The sequence below is a fragment of the Plectropomus leopardus genome, chromosome 6, assembly GCF_026936395.1.
Source record: "Plectropomus leopardus strain MGB_pleo_1.0 chromosome 6, ASM2693639v1, whole genome shotgun sequence".
Lineage (NCBI taxonomy): Eukaryota > Metazoa > Chordata > Actinopteri > Perciformes > Serranidae > Plectropomus > Plectropomus leopardus.
In genome coordinates, this window is record NC_142181.1 from 37,682,276 (window position 1) to 37,699,460 (window position 17,185).

The window sequence follows — 17,185 nt, forward strand, 5'->3', positions numbered from 1 at the left end:
AGAAGCTGTCTGATCAACGATCAATTATGATAGATAAGTTGAACTCGTAGTTGAGCTACATTGATATTTGCACAATGATTGCAGTAGTGATTATTGCCTCTCTGCTAAAATTGAAGCCCCCTTGACCAGCCCCAGCCCTTTTTCTGTCATCCTGACCGCAGTGAAGGCATGTTCAGGCATATTCAGGCAGGACATTCATCAGCCACGATTGGTTCAACTAAACATAAATATATCAGTTGTCTATTAGTCAGAAGTATTAATTATTGTTATTTATTAACCAGGGGGCATGGTGGTGCAGTGGGTAGCCCTGTACTGCACAGCAAGAGGGTTTAAACCCGCTGCCAGGCTGGGGCCCTTCTGAGTGGAGTTTGCATGTTCTCTCCGTGTTAGCGTGGGTTTTCTCTGACTTCATCCTGCAGTCCAAAGACATGCAAGTCAGGTTACCCTGATATGATGAGTAGTTTTGGATAATGATTGAATAATTATTTATTAACAAATGTTTAGAGAAGTTGTTGTTGAATGTTATTTTAGAAGTGACCTGGTGAAAGGGCTGTTTACACAGCAACGGTTGTTTCATGAAACATTAAACTTTTGTTGCGGTTTGGTCTATCATTCAAATGACAACGGCATTTTGGAGGCACAAAAAACGCAAAACGCAAATTTTTGAAACCTGGTTCTAAAGTGTAATCCTTTGAAAATGCCAGCCCTTCTGTCACAATGTAAACTGGCAATGCGCGAATCCTGGGAGAACGGTGACGTCCCGACTGCACTTCACGCATGTGCGTGGTGTTCTTCTGTGGTGTGTCATTACAAAGGTCCACTGCCAACTACTGGCCTGGCATGCAAACTGTAGCGTTCTCTGTTTTTGCGGATCTGTGTACAAAAAGATTGTTCTCACAATGTTATGATATGAATGCAGATGTTTTTTAAATGAAAAGGAAAGACTTTTCCATTTTTAGATGGAGTGTGGCCTAACTGAGTAATCCTGGTTGATGCAAACCCCCCACCTTGACTCTAGTTTCTGAAGGCAGCTGTCTGATTGATGACCTATTTTTTTTTAACCAAAGAAACTCCTGCACACTGTCCCTCTTACTGCTGACATATTTATTGAGTGAATAAGACAATGTTTCTGTCTAGCAGACCTTCATTAAGTATGATGGCAGCATCACAACATTTCTACACAGATACAAAAAGGCCCCAATTTTTCAATCATCCAATCAGACGACTGTTGACACTAACGATCACCTGAAACTGCTTTGCATCATCAGCCAGACAACAGAGTTTTAAAAAAATCACAATGAACATTAAATATAGCATGTCACTGTGGTACCTAAAGAGAAAAACCAATCCACCGAGCATAAAGACAGAAAAATGGCGACATATCTGCTTAGCCTGCATGTGCAGTTCAGTGTTGGTGCTTTTACAGGAATTTAAAAGATTGTTCTAATGTCGGTTCTATTAAGCTGTAATTAAAGGCCAATCTTCTCTTCATGATATTAGTACATTGACCCAAACTATAAAGAGACCCTACTCCAAGAAAAGAACCCAGGTTCGAGTTCCCACTCCGCTCAAGTGTCCTTATGAGCACAATAAAACCTTCCCAGCAGTCGCCTGGTGCTCTGTATCCGCCCCTGACCTCTGACCAGGAGAAAAGAGGATTTTCTGTTTATATTCATCCATTTCTTTCAGTGGTTTGGTGATTTTGAATGTCTTGGGGGAGCAGAGATAAGGCCTGCTGTACAGTCAAGGGAATGGAAATAGTAGGGAATAAATAGGGAATAAAAAAAAGTGTGGGGACAATCTCTGAGCTGTTGACATTTCAGTCTCACTGCACCTTCAGATAGTAATGTTTCACACAGAGAGTATTTGAAAAGGTGCAGACATATCATCTCTGTGTTTTTAGCGGGAGAGAGGAGTGTGTGTGTGTGTGTGTGTGTGTGTGTGTGTGTGTGTGGCTGTATTTATGAAAGGCCTGACAAGTGAGCGCAAAGGTATCAAAACCTGTAAAGAAGAACAGTCTTTGTTATCTTTAAATGCAGTAAAAGAGAAGCTGCAGCTTAAAGGGTTGAATTCTAAACGGTAGCTAAAGCCTCACAGGATGTAAAGGATAGTGAGGCCAGCTCTAAAGTTACTTACAATCCTTATCTATATTAAAATTCATTTTTTTATGAATACAATTGATAAAGCCTCTTGGATAAATAGCAAAATGTCTTCAAACCCAAACAGCAAATCCAGCTCCCCCAGCCAGGGGTGGGACACACACACACACACACACACACACACACACACACACAGCTTTGTTGTTGTAATCAGGAGAAAAATAGAGCACCATAGGTGAGGGATTTTACAAAATCAAACCCAAAAGTTCTCTGATTCAAATGTTTGGACAAAACTCTGAAAGGACTCAGGCAGACATTTATCTGTTATGCATATTTGGTTCAATGAAGTACTCCAACACCTTCTCATTCCAAGTCATCACATGTTGCTGCTTTGCAGTGGACTATCGGGTCTACATTTTACGCTCTAGGTGTCCTTCTGCATCTGCTGTTGACATTGTGGGATGGCGCTACTGTGATGTCAACACAAGTACATGGTGGGATGGTGCTGCAGGTGGTTATGGTTAAACAACAACAGCACATGGCAACCAACAATGGGATTTCAACAACGTACATGCAGGCACGGATGGTTAAGATTAGGGGAAGGAGGCGCATGGTAAGGTGTAGAACAAAAACATCACATTCAGGCGGGGAGTGAACACTGATCTCTCGCACGAAAGTCCGGGGTTTGTTGGATCCGTCCACCGCCCCTACTGCCTGCCCTATAGGGACCCCCGTGCTCCTTATATTTTGTCATTACCAGCAGCCTATAATTTCACAGTGAATGATTCTGTCAGGCCTTCTCTCAGCTGACACCTTCCAGCGTTGTTCATGTGTTTTGCTACTCTACTACTATTTCTGTCGCTTTTGAACAAACATACATCACTGTCTTCCAGGAGAGAGTGTCTAAAATGTGCTCTGTTATCCCAGTATTTAAACAAGCGCTGTGTGTCGACCCTCTCTGTGATGGCCGGCTTTTCAGCCCAACACCGAGTGTGCCTGTTTGGAATAACCCTTCCAAAATGGTCAGACGACATGTCAAACAATCTAGTTGTTTTCTAGCATAAGCCAGCTGACAGTCTGCTCAGACAGCATCATTGTGGCTAAAATGGCAGGAAATTACCTCCAGCAGCTTCAGTGTGACCCCATCCAGTAAATACTGTGAGTAAATCTAAAAACAGGTGGGATGGAAGAGTGTAACCTTATTCTCTGGGGTCAAAGTCCTGTGATTTGGACACCCAGTCATTCACCCTGACTTCCGCCCTTTGAATTCGAAATAGTGCCACTGAAAAATCCAGGCAGTATTAATGTTTCATCCAAGATATGGCAAAGCTAATTAGTCGCACATCAAAATATTGAGTAGAAGACAGTTGTGTCCATTGGCAACAGAGTCCAAAGGACATTGACAGGATGTTTCTCACAATGCAAACAGCTCCTATCTCCTATAGGCATTACTGATACTACTACTGATACTGATACTTTTACTGATACTGTCTTCTACCTTAGTGAGGCAGGTTTCTGCTGGCAGAGTGCAGGGCTGTTCGTACTGACGAGTCAACCAGGAGAGCGTGTATGTCCATCCAAAGCTAGAAATCCTCCAACAGACTATGGGACAAAATGAATATGAGTCATCTTGGTAGGAACTCTGGCTGTCTGATAGAAGCCCACCCACTTCACCAGGTCATTGTTATCAGAGTGAGTGAAGGATGACTCGTCACTACGAATGTCAGTTTTGGTTCATTTTACTTTGAAAGCCCTTTATCAAATTACTGGTAACTGACTGATTCATTTTTAAGAAAAAAAAGCCAATGATGTGACATACAAGAGGACCCAGGGCTCGACATTAAAGCTTGCCAAGGCCAACTAAACTGTTTTTTGGCCAGAAGCTGCATCATGGCAGGTCCCTCTCAAGCCATTAGTGCAGGGACACTGAACTTGCTCTGCTTGGGGGCCACTTTTGCAAAAATGACAGGAAGCCAGGGGCCAGTTGCAGCAGCTCCATATAGGTTTCTAGGATTTAAGAAAATGTCTTGGATTTTAGGATGTTTCTACAATTTTCACATACTTCTAGGACTCAAGAACATTTCCAAGATTTTGGGACATTTCTAGAATTTTAGGACGTTTCTAGACATTCAGGACGTTTAAAATATTTTAGGATATTTTTAGGATTTAAGGACATCTCTGAGATTTCAGGACCTTTTTAGGATTTTAGGACCTTTCTAGGATTTTAGGACATCAGGGTCCTCTGTCAGGTAATGCGGGGGGTCCTCCACTGGCACTTTATTTGATCAACAAGCTCTATTTTGATGCTTTTTTATGCATTTTGGCACCTTCTGTATGGTAAGAGTACAAAAACATTTCCCAGTGTGAATCACTTTATTTTTATTGTGAATTAGAAAATGGTTGGGGACCTCCTAACACCCTGTTGGGCTGTAACTGCATAAATGCATTAGTAGAATGTGTATGTATGCAAATTAAACTATAAAAACAATGTGTAACCGGTTAAAAATATGCTCTGCAGTTAATTGACATAATAAAACTTTCAAATGTTGTGTTGGCCGGCTGGGTAATGTGTCCCCTCTCTTTGATTTTCTGTAATAACTGAGTTTGAGATGTGTTGCTGCTGCAAAGTTCTTGGGTTACAATCACTGCTCACTGCAAACAAACAGTGTGCCAAAGGACTCCTCGTTGGAAAGAGCCTGCAGGTTGGGTGTTTTCTTCCTGTGTGATGGAACCAGGAGATGAGTGAGCATATGTGAGGCTCGCTAAAATTACTGGCATACACACACATGCAGAAAACAGACACACAGCACTAAGCTGCTGGGTCATCCGTGTCCATTTATATTCAAATTGGAGTGTTTGACCCCCGAAGTTCCCCCTAAAGCAGCCCTCTCTCTGTGTCTCTGTCTCCGTCTTTGTCTGAATGGATTCATCAGGCTGGAAGCTGTTTGTTCACATCCCACTGCCCTCATTAACATTTCACTGCCCCTCTCTCACTCCCTCTCGCTCTTTTTAGCGCAATTACACACACACACACACACACACACACACACACACACACACATATGCAGCCTGATGGTTACCATGGGCTCTGAGTGTCTGACAGGCAGTTGAACAGCACTCTCACTCTCTCTCTTTCTTTCTTCCCCCCCCCCCTCTCTCTCTCTCTCTCTCTCTCTCTTTTTCTCTCTCAGACACATTTGTCTGCCACTAATCTCCACTGTAGCTGCTGGAAATGTCTTGCTAGTTATCTCTGACAATAATAAAACCATCTGTGAGACTAAAAATATTTTGACCACAACTTTTGTCAATCATCTCGCATTCAGCTGTAACAATAAACATATAGACATGGTGATGATGGACAGCATCATGGAAACATGACAAAGCGTGTTGAAATTTGGGTCCCCGAGGCCCCTGTAGCTTACATGTCATTTCCATAAAAGACACATAGAAATAAAGGCTAACATGAAGGTCAGTAGGAATTATATAACACAAGGAAAGCTATTACAAGCAACAGTTACCTTTTTATTCATTCTAGTGGTTCTAACAAAAACAAGCATGTTAAAGTAATGAGAACACAAAGAAACAACATACTTGGTATAGTTGTTACATGAATGTGATACACATGTTTCAAGCTAGGTTCTTGAACCCAGACACCAAGCACCTTTAGGAAAGGGGGGGATATATGTGGAATCATGTAACACTACTAGGAGTGTAAATTACTAGTTTCATTATGACATGATATTATATTGATACTTTGGACGATATTTGCAGATCAGAAACGTTTGCCAAATTATGATATTGATTCGATTCAGGAGCCTGCGATTGATATGAGATGATATCATATGATCATTTAACTCAACCTCTTACAGAAGAAGCTGCCACCGCTTTCTTTGTTGCTTTTGGCCATAAAGATAAAAACGTCATATAAATAATTATACATAATTGTAACCGATTTAGTGCAGTCAAGTTTACTTTAAATTGATTCGAGTTACACATCAAACAGCACAGAAGATAAGATAACTTGTCACAAAACCCTCTCTGGAAGAAATGTATTCATTTGAACCCAATGCATGATCTTTTCCCTTAAACTTCAGGGCTATGTGGCTCAAAGACCTGATGGTCAACTTTTCCCAACAGCCATCAAACAGATTAGCTACAACATCATTTAACAAAAGTAAAGAATTTAGCTCAATGGTAACTTTCAAGGTTCACAGACAAAACTACTGTTTTGTCACATCATATTAGCTTAAGCACTTTTACATTGCAAAACATTAGACTAGCAGCTAGCAGAGTTTAGCCAGCGTTCATAATTTACATATTTCATTTTTAAGTTTTCTTCCTCTCTGTTGGTCAAAGTCACTGAACCTTGCCACAATACAGCGTGGTTGAATTTCAGCCTTCATGTATGTTCTCTCAGCCTAACACTGAGCAGCAGATGTTGCTGCAAGAAGTTAGCAGAATGAGATAGCCAGACAGGCAGGTATGTGGTTGTTAATCTTATAACGTCATTAGCCGCATTTACACTGCCTGCTGAAGGCGGAAACATCACGGCATTAAGCTGCCTCAGTGTTCTGTGTAACGTGCGATAGTCGAAAGGGGGGTGCACAGTGGTCACCTCTGAACTGGGACATGAGGTAGCAACAGAGTGATGGATCGTTACATCCCTAAACACCTAAAAACCTTGAGCCCTTTTTGCTCAGGGATGGTGCTGAAGAGCTGCTAATAAGTTCCTTCTTTGTGCCACTTCTGCATTTTAACACAGAACCAAACAATGGAATCATGCATGTGTGTGATTTTAGACAGCATGCCGGCATCGCAGAACCAAAAGAGACATGACAACCTAGCGTACAACACAACAGGGTCGGACTCTAGTGTGACTTATAACATATGCATCTGCAGCACTTTCTAACAAAGGCATAACATGGCAATAATCATATACCATCCCTGTTATATGGCGGCTGATTTCGTCCTCTGCTTGGAGGGTAAGGAGCTTCTGAATCTCATTGTTTTCCTAGTTAGCAGATATTTACAGCAGCTGTTCTTATTCTTAGAGTTAGCTGCTAACTGCTACTTGCTGATTTTTTTTAAAGACTATTTTTGGGGCTTTAATTGCTTTTAATTGACAGGACAGAGTGAGCGTGAAAGGGGGAGAGAGAGAGGGGAAGACATGCAGCAAAGGGCCGAGGCTGGACTCGGACCCGCAGCCACTGTGGTGAGGACACAGCCTCTGTACATGGGGCGCTGCTCTATCCACTGAGCCACCAAGCGCCCCTACTAGCTGCTTTTTAATCTCCCGTGGTGGGTTGCAAACATAACGCTATCAAAATGTCACACCTATCCTGCCCATGGTCGCATCCTGCTGTCTGTCCTGTCATATAGAGACTGTTTCAGTGCTGTTAATACCACCTGTGGCAGCTTAAAAGGAAGGCAAGTCTCGGGGTGATATGAGACTGATCCACGTGCAGAAAATTCCAAGTTGATTTGGGATTCAGTAAAGGAAATTGCGCACTGGTAGGCATGGTTTAATAAATCAGAATATGTTTTGGCATACATACATTTTCAAATTTGTACACACAGAAACATTTAGTGATGATTTTCTGCAGAGTTTTATAAATGAGAGCCCTAAAATACAGGATAAAATGCCCACCACAAGTTTTTTCAAGGCAGAGATTCTATCCTTTAATTTCTTATTTTGTCCAAGATTTGTACATGATTGAGGAATGGCATGAGATAGAGCTCATTTTCATTTTGGCTGGAACCTGCAAATGTTTTGCTTTTTTAATTTAATTTAATTTTTTTTACTCCTGCACCAGTGGATGCGTGTGGCTGCATAGTGTTTCCTTCAGGATGTTGCTTCCTTCTGTTGTCCAGTCTGCCAGCTGGTACAGCGCTCACTCTAATTCTTTGATGGTGCTTACATGTTGCCACCTTCCTTGCTCCCACATTATTATACAACTGTTGAACTTTTTCATGTGTGTTATCACCTAGTAGTAACATTTTGGACAATTTTAAGCAATTAACAGCAAAAAACTAACAGCCAACACCTCTGTTGCTCAGCAGCAGTTAAGTTCAGCGCAGCATCTCCTCAAACTGCCCTGATTCTGTTGATTTATTCCTTTGTTGTTGGTTTTTCTGTTGACTTTCCCCCTTCCGCTAGTTTTCACACAATATATCAGCAGACACAGATGTGATCTGATCACATCAGTGTGTGTTTTGTCAGTGTTTCCCCAGCATACTGCTGCTAATTGGCTCTGACAGCTCACATCCACTGAAGGCATAGCAGAAGTTGAAATGACAGAGGAATATGACACTTTCTGATATGATTTAGTGGACTGATCTGCAGCTACGGGTCAGAACCTTTGTGTGTGTGTGTGTGTGTGTGTGTGTGTGTGTGTGTGTGTGTGTGTGTGTGTGTGTGTGTGTGTGTGTGTGTGTGTGTGTGTGTGTGTGTGAGTGAGTGAGTGAAAGTGCAGGTTGGGGATGGTGGGAGGCAGGTGTGACGGCTGGTCTGTGGCTTGGGTTGCACATTCAGAAGGCAGAGAAGGAGATATTGGAGTTAGAGTGGGACTTGGTGAATTGGATAAATTGGCAATTTCTTAGCAGAGATTCTTGTGGAATAATATTGGTTCATGCAGCAAAGTGAAGAACATATGTAGATAATAGAAAATGAAGTCTATTCGGAATCTTTTATTGGCTGCACTTGGCTCCGCAGTCCCAGCAATGTAACAGCTGGTCTAGGCGGCCATCTCAGGAGGAAACTTTGATTTGGAGATTGGATTTGTAGATTTAGGCTGTCACGTCCTGCTAACATGATGTCTGAAGCTGCTGGCTACCACAGGGTAAGTGCACTGAGTCTGAGGCACAGAAAGACTTAGGGGGCTACTGATAGACCTGTGATGACTTTAAGGCTCAATTTAGACTGCTTCACCACAGATGCCCGTTGAAATGCTGTTATGAAGCATTCGCCTAAAGTGCAGATTGTCTGCTAAACAGTCCCACTACTTTGTTAATAGTTGACTTCAACCTAAAAACAAGTTTTCCTTACAGTGGCCTTTTTTCTTCAGAGGGTGAGGTAGTGATGTGATGTGATGTTACTCAGTTCCTTTACATGATGTTAGCAAAAACAAATTATTGTGTTAGTCCGCCTTAAACTGGACTTTTAAAATACATTGAAAAATACTAGTCAGACTGAAATTGGACTAAATGGAATTTCTTGAAGCTAGGCTAACACACCTAGATAATGCGGTTGGGGGTCGATTTATCTGTAAACCTCTGGTCTGTATGAAAAATGTTGCTCCTGTTTTTCATATTACTTTCTGTTGCTACTTTTGCTCAGAGTTTTTTTCCCCCTCAGCTTTTTAGGCGGTCAGAATAAACACTTTAGTTTTAGATAGGCAGGGAGAACCCCTGCTTATGTCCTCTCTATCTTCGTCTGCCTATCCTCTTATCTCCCTCCTTCACTCCCTCTGGCAGTCTCCCCCACACTCTCTCTATCCTGTTGACTCTCCTCCCTCTGTGGCACTGAGCATAAGATGCTCTCTTGCCCTGGTGTGAAGGCGTGCTGTCCAGCAGGACTGTCAGGAGCGGCAGAGAAAGAGAAAAACAGGGAGGATCAGGTCGAACAGGAGGAGGGCCGGCCAGCAGGAGAGAGGAGATGACTAACCACGAAACTGTGGCTGCCTCCTGGCTGATGGTGACAGATTAGAGCTGCTGGAGAAAGTGGGGCTGAGCATATAAATGAGATATTTAAGAAACATGAAAAATTGGCCCCAAATTGTGGCAAACAGCCATCGGTGTGCCCTCGCCTCACTTCATATAAGCTGTTTCCAGCCTGTTGTGGCGGCTCACAGTGTGCCACAGGAGGCTGTAGGTAGAAGGGAGCTGTGACCTCTGACCTCCACACGCCTCTGATGTGGACCTGTACTAGATGTACTCAGAGAGGTCATTAACTGTTTCTGTATCTTTTTCTGTATTGTATTGCAAATTTTTGAAAATTACAATAATATTGTATCGTGACTTATTAATTATTAAAATTAATAGAATTTTGGATTTGGACTATTTATTAGGGGTGCCATGGGAATATATATATACTACGGCTGAGCAATATGGCTTTAAGATAATATTGCGATATGTTATGGCTAAATCGTGATACATGATATATATTGCAATACATGTTCTTTAAATTAATGTTAACTACTAAAATAACAAAAATATTGAATGAATAGAAGTTAAATAGAGTTAAAATTAAATAAAGTACAATAAAGTTAAAGTAGCTATTATCATTAAATTAAGTTGAATGTAGGCCTACCACAGTTATAAAAATGGTCCAGATAAAGTCATTTTATACATCACATGAACAAGTTGCGATACATCCGGTATATTTGATATATCACCCACCCCTAATATATACTTAACCGTTCGTTCTGCTGGGTCTAAATATTTACTTTCACTTTCAAAAAGCTGCTACTCTCCCTGTGAGCGGATCAACAGATGGATTATCCACCCAGCGTGTGACAAACTGCTGCTGAGGAAAAAAAAGAACTCATGAAGACCTCCGTCTGCTGCACTATGTTTTAACACACAGGCATTTATAAGAGCAGAATTCCATGAAACTTATGGCTGATACATACAGTATGTTACATCCTATGAAAACTTATGAATACTGACTGAAATACAAGAACTCACCCTCACAGACTAATCTTTATGATTATTACACTGTTTAAAATGCACAAATGGGATGATCTGACAGGTCACGTTTCACTGAAATTATATTCAAATGATTTCATGTGATAAATAAATTGGAATGAACTGAACTAAATTGAAAAATGTATAGTAAATGAAATGACTAGTTTTATCTTTTTACCATCCACCATGATATGAATCAATCTGAAGAAACAGCAGATGCACAAACATGTAAATTATGACTTTCCCCCCCAGACAATAACATTTCAATTCAGGTAGAATAAATAACTGTTTCTATTACATAATTTGTGCATTCCTAAATACCATATTCAGATTTAGGTGCACCCCTAGCCTGTACACAAGCAGATTTTGTCCGTGTGTGTGTGTGTGTAAAATGGTATCTATTAGTGTGATTGGTCTGAATGACATTGAAGAAAATAACTGAGGGTGAAATGTTGTGAGGGATAAGAAATGAGGGCGCAGTGTGTTTACTCTGGTGTGTATGAGTGTGTGCGTGGAACCCAGGAGTGCGAGCAGCACACAGCAGTGCTTTTATGTTTCGTCACATTGTAAATGTCAGCTCACTCAGCGCTGCATGAATATTGACATGGTGCTGCAGAGCGTCCCGGCTCTCCAGCTTGTCATGGATGTTAAAACAGCCACTTAGCAACTGAGAGGGTCCCAGCAGAGCAGGAGAGCAGGGCTGCCACCAAACATGAATGTATTAGCACCAGGGCCATGAATTATGCAGAGCGGAGTTAGAGGCAAAGTGGATTGGAGAAAGTGATTTTGTTTTTTTAAGTGAGAGGAATGTGGTTTCAGTCATAGTGTTGCCTGGTTCATGATGCAAGGCAGCGTGAGAGATGATTTCAAAGTTTATCCAGTAGCTGAGTTATTAGTGTTTTATGCATGAATCATCCTGAATTAACTTGCATGTATTTAAAAAAAATTCAAACTCAAGGTATTGGCTGTTATTGTTATTGATACTGATACTGCTTGTTGTTGAGGTCATCCAGGATTCTCTTCTCTGAGCAGTCAGTCAGAGGAAACTCAAGGTTAAAGGAATACTTCACCAATTTTCAACCAGCTTTGTATCAAAGCAATGTGGGTAGTAATGTGTAAAGAACCACAGTAAGCTCCCCTCCATCTAACCAGAGCCTAGATATCCCTCTGCCCCCACAGCAAAACTCTGCCAGATGACGCAAGTGATGCAAAATGCAACATTTGGTCGTGTTTCGCTGGCTCTCAGGCTGTTGCTCAAACCCCAGGCTGTACTTTGCATTTTTTTGTTGCTTGCCACCAATGCCGCCACTGTGGACACAAAGATTATTGAGGTGGACAGAGACAGACCCCCCCATCCCCCAACCCTGCTCTTTCAAACTGAAATCATCACAATTCAATCAGTGAAACTAGGAAGTGCCAATCAAATATAATTCAAGATTATGTTACTGCTCTGACTATTTCTCAGAAGAAGTATTTTAAATACCCTCTTTAGCTGTAATAGTGAGACTTTGTGAACTCAAAGTGGGTGCTATACTGCTTCTTGTACAATGAAAACAGAGGCCAGAAAAACGCTCAGAGATCAAATGGAAAAACCAAGCAGTGCTGATCAAATATCAACCAAAATTCTGTCAGAGTTGCTTATCTCTCATCTGAAGTGTTTTCAGAGAAACATGTTTAACTTATTGTTAAACTGTAACACCCAATCATTTTCTCTCATAGCTCTCTGCCATTGTATCAAACAGACAAGTTTGCATTATGTCACCCATTAGGGGGAGCATTTATTGGTCTGCTACCACGCAATGCATTCTGGTAGTTATAGGTTTTCTACCTCATAAGCAAAATTGAATGCACAATTCCTTTACTCTATTGTCTCTGGTCATTTATCACCAATTTCAAAAGTATTTGTATCTTTTACTGCAGAGACAGCCCCTTTATGTGAGGACCCTCTTTATGGTGGTGAAATAACTTTTTGAAGAAATGTCAAAATTCCAAAATAGTGTCATGAAATGTATTGATTACAGTCACATGGTGAACTGTTGGTTAATCACGCCAGACCAAGTCCTCTGAACAAACTACCTCTGTCATTTTTCATTGCCTCGTAAAACATATTAGTGTTTTCTTATGCCAGCTTCACAGACTAACAGGACCGTGCCATGGCCTCAACACGACGCTGACAGACTGGGTGGAGCTAATGGGTTACAGATCAGGATTTTAATTAAAAACGTGAATTATTCAACCTTGCTCCATCTATCTGTGTGCATTGGTAGCATCCAAGCTGGCTTTGTGCAGGCCACTAGAATGAACTTCAGGGGAGAGGCAATAGTCAGTCTCAAGATGCTGTAAAACCTCGTTGGAATCTGGTATAAGGTGTAAGATTTTATCTCAAATTGGCTTGAGATTGGTGTGAAAGTGGCTGGGACATGGACTAAAGGAATATTAGGATCTAAATGGAAACCAATCAGCAGAGTTTAACAGTGGACCTCATCAAACATGGGTTAAACTGCATAAGCTCTCTGCAGAGGGTTGATCTGGCAGCGCAGGCCTGCAGCCCGCTGTGACGCTGTGACGCTGACTGAGCCAAGCAGAGACCCAGTGATTGTCAGGCTCAGTCCTCTGAGGTATGCGGTGCGAATATTTAACCCTGAGAGGCTGACTGGACTGGACAGGCATACCGGATTTAGCCCTGTGTGTGTGTGTGTGTGTGTGTGTGTGTGTGTGTGTGTGTGTGTGTGTGTGTCTGTGTGTGCGTGTGTATGTGTGTGTGTGCGTGTGTGTGTGTGTGTATGTGTAAAGCTATGCCACATGTGTCAGCATACAGCTAGTAACACCTGTCAATCATGTTTCATAGTTAGCTGTTAGCTGTTAGCTCGTAAAGCGCAGAGACATACAGAGAGTGTGGTTAATGTTCTGCTGAGGTGAATACAAATAGTTTGACCTGGTTTGTCCTACAGCAGCTCGCTCCATCACTTTAACTATTGAATCCTTGCCTGTAGCCTACAGTCTGCACACCCATAATGTTTGAAATCCACCAATGATTATGAGCTAATGAAGATTTGACTCTATAATTTGCAGGTCAAACTACATTCAGATGTTGAGGTTATCCTGAGCTCACTTTAGCTAGCTTTAGCTAACTAATCCTTTGAAAAAGGGCCTAACTACAAACTGAAGTATAGTCATTATTTCTTTTATCCATATTACTTTTGATGTAGGACATGCCCCATCAATGTTATATAATCATTTCTGAAATAGTTGCTATTAGCTGTTGTGTTTTCTATGTGAGACGGTCTTTTATAATCCTTACCAAGTCTAATAACATGAAAGTCATTCTTCTTTCACATCCTTATAATTATTAGATTCATCAGCGATATAGGGTAGTATGGGGGCAGGACGTAGAGGGCACGCCATTTGTCAATACCCCAGAAAATCTCTCTCTTTTTCACAGCCTGATGCAGCCAGGTGTGGAAGAGTCAGACCTTGGCTTTGTTTTTGTTGTGTTAACAATAGTAATGTCAGTTAGATTTGGTCAGGTCAGGGCTATGGAATATTAAATAATTCATGTCTTTTCACTACATCTCTGCCTTTCTTACCTGCAGGTGTACAGAAACTACACACTTCATTTTAAAACACAAAACTTTGGGGGAGCCCAGTAGCTCAGCTGGTAGATGCAGTGGCCACGACCTCGGTCTTTTGCTACATGTCATCCCCTTTCTCTCCCCTTTGTCATGTGTAAACTGTCCTATCAAATAAAGGGAAAAGGCCCAAAAAATAATCCTAAGAAAAGTGAAATTATCAGTTATCATATAAATTCATCAGTAAGAGTTTAAGAAAATCCATAATGTGTGCGTTAGAGAGAGAGTTCTTGACTTTTCTATGTTTTTTTTCATTTTAGGTTCCCTTGTGTGTTCATTTCATGGTATGATCAAAGTGAATTATGAAGTGCTTCATTAAAAAGACAAACAGCAAAAACCACACAAACTCTGAATCTCTGACAGAATCAAACATGCTGTTGCCCATTATTCACTGCGGATCTCAATAGTAGTGTGCTGCTACTACTTGGAATTTTTAACTGTCATCATCTACTCCTGTTGCATTGGTTTTCATTAGTCATTGTCCAGTCGGCATTCACAGTATGCCAGATACTCTTGGCTATCTTTTATTTCTTCACAAAACTTCCACCTGTCTTCTGTGTAGTAAGATACAAATGAGTGGGAAAACCGGGTCTAGAGTGGCCATGATCACCTTGAGCGGAAAATGTATTGGTGTGGATATAAGCTAATGCTGTGTTCACATTATGAGCAACAACACAACAACGTAACAAACTACATTATTGCTGAGTTACCGTTGAAGTGTTGCTCAAGCGCTCGTTAATGCTACTTGCCACAAAGCACCTTGACTAAACGTCACCTGAAGTTTGTATTTGGACAAAGAAATATTTGTGCTTTGGTTTACTGCTTGAGCGCCATTTTAACACCACATTGTGCTGCCCCTTAGGATCCCTGTGTGCATCAGCTAGTTTAGCTAAATGACACAGTACCACAGCTCGTAACAAAAACATGTATGTTGATAGCTCACTGCATCATCAGCTCAACTTTGATTTGTGTCACGTCATGCCTATCCACAGTGACAAGTTTCAGGAGTCAGTTTGTAGCTTTATGTCGCTGGCGGCCATTAAAAAGGACTTGTAGCCTGCTGCTTTGTTGCTTGTTTTGTGAAGACAGCATTAGTGAGGAGTGAGAGCCTTTGCTATACCGGGAGTCAAGTCTTCCTGTGTTGCCCCTTTTCAATGCCAAGGCTGTGCTCATTTAGTTGTAGATCAGTAAGCATGCTCAAATAATCTGCATGGTGTTCTGTGTAGATGTAGAACCAGATAGCGTTGCATTATGCTCTCTGCTTTTATTTGTGTCTGTGTTGAGAATCAAATAAAAGCAGCACCATCATTCATTTTGAATTGATGGCAGCAGACGCGGATGTGTGCACAGCTCTGGGGGATGGTTCAGAGGGTGCAGTCTTTATGAACCTCCACCAGTCCTGTGACAGCTCACCTGCTCTTTGTTGTGGCTGGCAGTCTGTAGAAACAGCTGACATATTGTTGTTTCTATGAGCTACAGTCAAAGACATGCGAGGCACAGCATCTTTATTATCCATTCTTCTCGCAGTCGCTCCCCATCCACTTTCGTGGCAGAAACACTGGCATTTCAAGAAATATAATCCCATAGTGGGAACTTAGCCTGAGCTCGCAGACAAGTCGTACAGCTGCAACTGAAAGTGGCTCTGTCAAAACAAAAAGAGCAAACAGAGTGGGTGAAGTGGGTGTGAAATATGAGCTTCACTCCACCCAAGGCCAACCACACTGAGCTAAAGCTAAAGAAGTGTTCAGCCTTCAGCAGAGATCAGGGCACCAAGGCTATTAGGATGCAAGCTCTGCAGTTGTGAATAAGTGACTGAATTGAGCTCAGCAGCAAGCTTTGATCTGAATCAACACTCTGCTGCCATGCCACAGTCAGGAGCGTGGCTGTGCATACTAAACATGGGCAGAGAACAGCTCCAGCCCGACTCACTTCCTCACACTTTCATCATTCACTGCTGTCTGCACACCACAGGTCACCTTTTCTTGGGCGGCCTGCAGGCTAGAGTTAGGATCATTACCGGTGTCTGCAGGAGCACACTGGCCTATCCTCTTCACACATCTGTGTTTTTCACTCTATTCCTTCAGTAATGAAATTCACAACAGGACCTGTGTGCACAGATACATCTGGAAATGTATCCTGTAATGTATGCCCTGAGCTTCGACAGTGTGGTGCAATGAATAATTGAATGGTTTATATTCCAACAGTGCACCTAATGAATGGTCCACCCCCAAAGTTGAAATCAACATCGGCATTGATATCATGGCGGACCACCACGAATAAATGAATGTGTGCACTATATTAAGGTTTTTCACATTGCCTTGAAATTAGTGATTTTATTTGGGATAAATTGAATGAAAGCGCTTGTGAAATTACAGTAAAAAAAATGAGTCTTTATCATGTTTAAGCCAAAAAATACACAAAATGGTCATTTGTACTGTAGATAGCCATTTTAAAAGATATTCTTATAAATTTGTTTTTTTTACATTCAGTACTGTTTGCTCAACCTTCCCAGAAGCTTGGCAGAAGAAAATGACTTCTCAGAGGACACTTTGGGGAGAAACCCTTCTTTGGGAGAGTGTACTTACAGTAGATTATTGTGCAGTGCCATTCTTTTTTTACATTCTATTTTTTTATTGCTGTTCTGGTAGAGGCCGCCTCAGTATGTGTAATGAAGGGACATCAGCGAGGCATCGAGTCATGCTGTGGTTAATGAGCAGGTCAAGCTGAAAAGCACTGGAACTTTACATTCACCGCAATTTGGTTGAAAACAGC

At 41.6% G+C, this 17,185-nt stretch overlaps 1 protein-coding gene across 8 annotated transcripts in view; it reads left to right on the top strand.

The window, feature by feature from the left end:
• The window catches only part of LOC121942862 (protocadherin Fat 3-like), a 297,480-nt gene that overhangs the window by 34,942 nt on the left and 245,353 nt on the right, over positions 1-17,185 (top strand). The window lies entirely within an intron of this gene.